At 31.3% G+C, this 4,343-nt stretch overlaps 1 non-coding gene across 1 annotated transcript; it reads left to right on the forward strand.

Moving 5' to 3' along the window:
- Window positions 1-1,165: 1,165 nt before the first annotated feature.
- Window positions 1,166-1,247, forward strand: Trnas-aga. Its single transcript has one exon. It is a non-coding gene; the product is annotated as a tRNA-Ser (tRNA).
- Window positions 1,248-4,343: the final 3,096 nt, after the last annotated feature.

Genomic DNA, 4,343 nt, shown 5'->3' on the forward strand with positions numbered 1-4,343 from the left:
ATATCGCAGGCTGGAACAACACCTACTACCATGCACAGTTCTTACACAAGTGTCGGCGTGGTACCGGAATTTTCGTCGTCTCTGACGACAGGCATGCCTTCCGCGGGAACATTCTAATCCCTTCACTGCAGGGGGAATATAGGGATTACAGTGGTTCTCTTCAGTGTACAGTGTGGAATTCATCAACTTAATAATAATGATTAAATGAGATTTTGATTGAGTCTGTTCTATGAAAGCATACGGAGAGGAAGAGAAGAAATTTATATTGAACTCGAGGTCTTATTGACTATTCGACATAATGTAACATAATTTTTTTATTAGCAACAAATTAAATGATTACAATTTTAAAATTTATGTTCACTTTTTATTTATTCGTTATTAAATTACTTAGCAGTTTGCAAGCTATGAAATCGAGCAGTAAATCTATCACTTGAATGAAATATGTTGCACTCATGCGAGTATCTTGCGAATATAAAAACTGCCAATTGCGATAGACATCCATTACATTAACACCTAAGCAATGTATCTCCGAAAGACTCGTATCCACAGTATTCGATAGCATACATTATTTTATTATTGCCGTAATTAGACACACACATCAATCTATGAAAATAAAAAACTAATTTATGCACACCTCTGGGTGAGACGTGAACACAATGAACACGATACGTTTTGTATGAAGTGCAAATAATCGTAAAAACTTTTGTTCACCGAGGTAGCTTAAAGTATCTACGAAATACAAAAATAAAATATTTTTTAAAATATCTTATCTCTAGTGGTGAAAGCAAAACGTTTGCACAAAGCAAACGCGCTGATTTTAAACAATTTAAATTTTTTATTTATTTTTTTTCATTTTTTTTTTCATTTATTTTTATTTTTTGTTTTTTATATATTTGCTTTGGACATACTTTTATCTTGTTTGTCTTTCGGTTTTTTGGTTTTTGGTTTTTTGGCTTTTGTTTGAGTTTATTTTTTGATAGCTTTTCGAGTAGCCACTTGAGTTGCATAAATACGTTAACAATGAACGACAATGAAGTACAATGGACATAGATTGATGACGGGCGCAGATAGCTGCGTTTCTGCCGAATTATTTAAATTATTTAAAGCATGTGCTGGTATGGCTAGTGTGGCTGGTATGGCTAGTGTGGCTGATGTGGCTGGTGTGGCAGTCGTGGCCGAGCGGTTAAGGCGTCTGACTAGAAATCAGATTCCCTCTGGGAGCGTAGGTTCGAATCCTACCGACTGCGAAGAATTTACAATCTTTTTTTCTTGGATAAAATAAAAATTTTTGCACATTTACTTAAGAATTTTCTCGCTCCGTTCGCAACATGAGTACTGACTGACTGACTGCATTGTTGTAGTTGTAGCATTCGAGTTGAGGTTGAATTCATTTTATTTCGCTGGAATATGTAAAACATCGAAAAGTGCGCTTTAAGCCCACCCACAAGTGTGTGTCTGTTTGTCTTTCCTCACTGGCACCGGTTGTGCTGTGGTACCTGCTCGTCTTATTTGTTTGTTTTGCTGCTTCTGATTGTTCTGGTGTGCCTGTTTTCTGTTTGCTGTTTGCTGTTTGCTGTTTGCGTTGAGCGGCGGGCTTGCGTATGTTGACTATACGGACGGACGGACTTAAGACCATAAAGTTGTTCAATGTTTCAATGTTCGCCGTACTCTGTACGTTGCTATGTGTTTTACCTGAGTGAGGTCGTCGTTGTTGCTGTGAATAAATCCGCTCTTATGACTTTACGCAGCAACCTTTTAAAAATGCTACATTTCATTCATTCATTATCCGCCATTTTTAAATGCACAGATTAAAAAAGTAATAATCGTTTAAAATGAAGACAAAATATAAGAATTCATTCAATCCATTATGTATGTTTAAATTTATGGCTTAATAGATTTAACTCGTAAGCCGCGTCTTCCCATACGATCGTATGACCGGTCTTCGGTCTGCTTTGGGCATGAAATTGGATTTCATATTTTGTATAAGGCGGTAGGCACTCATTTCTTGGTGGACATGACGTAATTTTTATTCATGGAAAATTTTCAAAAATAATTTTTTTTAATTTATTTAAAATTAAAATCGTGAACTGATTTAATGATTTCATTAATTTTACTGTGCGACACTATATTCTTCTTTATTTTGTAATGGTGTTTGGTTAAACTGGGTCTGATGGGCTTAAAATTGCAAACTGTTTTTCTCTTACACATATAGGTCGCTGGCAATAACTTCTTAAAATTAAAAAACGAAGGTTTTATAGGCCTTAAATAAAATTTCTTTTTGAAAGATATCGGGGCTTGGGACTAAATCAGAAGGGATATATTAGTGATTGGAGCTAACATATCTGGAAATAATTTGAAAAAATTCAAAAATTGAGGCTATCTAGTAAATTATAATAATATTATATTAAAATAATTAAAGTGGTTGTTAAAAAGTACCGAACTACAACAACAAAAATTCTGTTTTATATTATTTTAATTAATTGAATTTTTGGCCGACCATATAGCTGTTTCGAGTATTGCCAAATACCCATCATCAGTGGTTTTGGAAATATAATAATAAAATAATAAAAATTATTAATAACAATTTTTTATTTTTTAAGAGATATATGGGTTTCAGGAAATAACTTGGTAACTTTCAAAATTTGAGTTTTTATGGGGTGAATAAAAAATTTTTATTTCAAGAGATATGTGGGTTTTTGACAACAATTTATTAAAAGTAAAAAACAAAGGTATCTTACGGCTAAAAAAAATTTTATTTAAGATACTATATATATATATTATGGTTTGTGTCAAAACTAAGTTAAAGTTCAAAAACCGAGGTTTCAAAATCTTAATAGAAAATTTTTTCTTAAGAGATATCTTAGAGGTAATAGATATATTGCAATAAGATGTTGAAATTTAAAAATTGAGGCTAAGTAGGGTTAATAAAAATCTGTTATTTTAAGATCTGATTAGATTTTATTTATGATAGATAAAATCGGTTATTTAATAGAAAATTTTTTTCTTATGAGATGTCTTAGATATAATAGATATTTTGAAATTACATGTTACAATTTAAAAATTGAGGTTAAGTATCTTAGAGATAATAAATATATTGTAATAACATGTTAAAATCTATTATTTTAAGAGATAATTAGGTTACTGAAAATGACTTGTTCAAATTTAAAGTTTGAGATCTTATAGTGTGAATGAAAGATTTATCATATAATCTCTATTTGCTTTAAGAAATTCGAATTATGTGTCTTCAGTAAACTTACTACAAATAGATAGGTCAGCATTTTTCCTTTAGACATCTTCTTGCAACTCTCTCTCCTTTTTTGTCAAAAAGAAGAATTTTTCAAATATTTCCTAAGACAGATTTTAAAAAATATCCATTTTGGATTGGGAAAAAAAGGAATTTGGGAAAAACATCTAAGGTGAAAACGTTTACCTGTTTGTTTGTAGTAAGTTTACTGAAATAATGAAATTTATATTGGCTAATATAAAAAACATGAAAATTTTTTTAAACGGTTGTTTTGAAAATTATAAAACTTAGATCAGCAAAACCACTGTAACTTCTAAACTAGTGTAACGATTTAGAATCATATTGAAATGTCGGTTGTCTGTTATCAAAATATTTGATTGCCAATAGCAGTAGAACATCATTCAGAATTCTTTCGCGATAGTCATCCGCATTTATCTTGATGCCACGATCCAAAAACACTAACGAAGAGCGACATACCATTATATGAGCCACGACTGGTATTATAATCTGTGGTGTTTGACTTTTTGTGATCACCGAAATATTTTTATTTTTATATGATCTTTTTAAAATAAAATCGATTATTTTAATCATTCACGTGTGGTGCCATTGGGAATTTTTTCCATCAGAGAACTTGACATTTTGCAAATGACCGTATTCAAATAAGCACATAGCTTTTTCATTAATCGAATATAGGTATAGTAGCTTTGTTTTGAACATAGATGAAATGGGTTTTTATTTGTAACTTTTTGGATTTTGAGCTGATTGTATATTTACTTTCGATATGCTCAGTTGACTTTTCCTTTGTCTTTTACTGCGGCATTGATTTAATTCGAACCCAAATATTTCCCTTTAATACTACTAGTCTCGTTATAATAGGTTATAAATTATAATTTGAGAAATAGTTTGTACTGAGAGGAGATCTACACCCTGGATTAGTTTTTTTAATGGTTTTTCAACTACTGCTCTTATGACGCTTTGCGTATCGTTTCAATTTCCTTGTGTATTTTTTCGAATATTTTATGCTGCGATAACTGCGAATTACTAGGCGTGAACGTAGTATACACAATGATTTTTTTTTTTTGTGGAGAGAGGAGGTTTA

The sequence above is a fragment of the Teleopsis dalmanni genome, chromosome 2, assembly GCF_002237135.1.
Source record: "Teleopsis dalmanni isolate 2A chromosome 2, ASM223713v2, whole genome shotgun sequence".
NCBI classification, from domain to species: domain Eukaryota; kingdom Metazoa; phylum Arthropoda; class Insecta; order Diptera; family Diopsidae; genus Teleopsis; species Teleopsis dalmanni.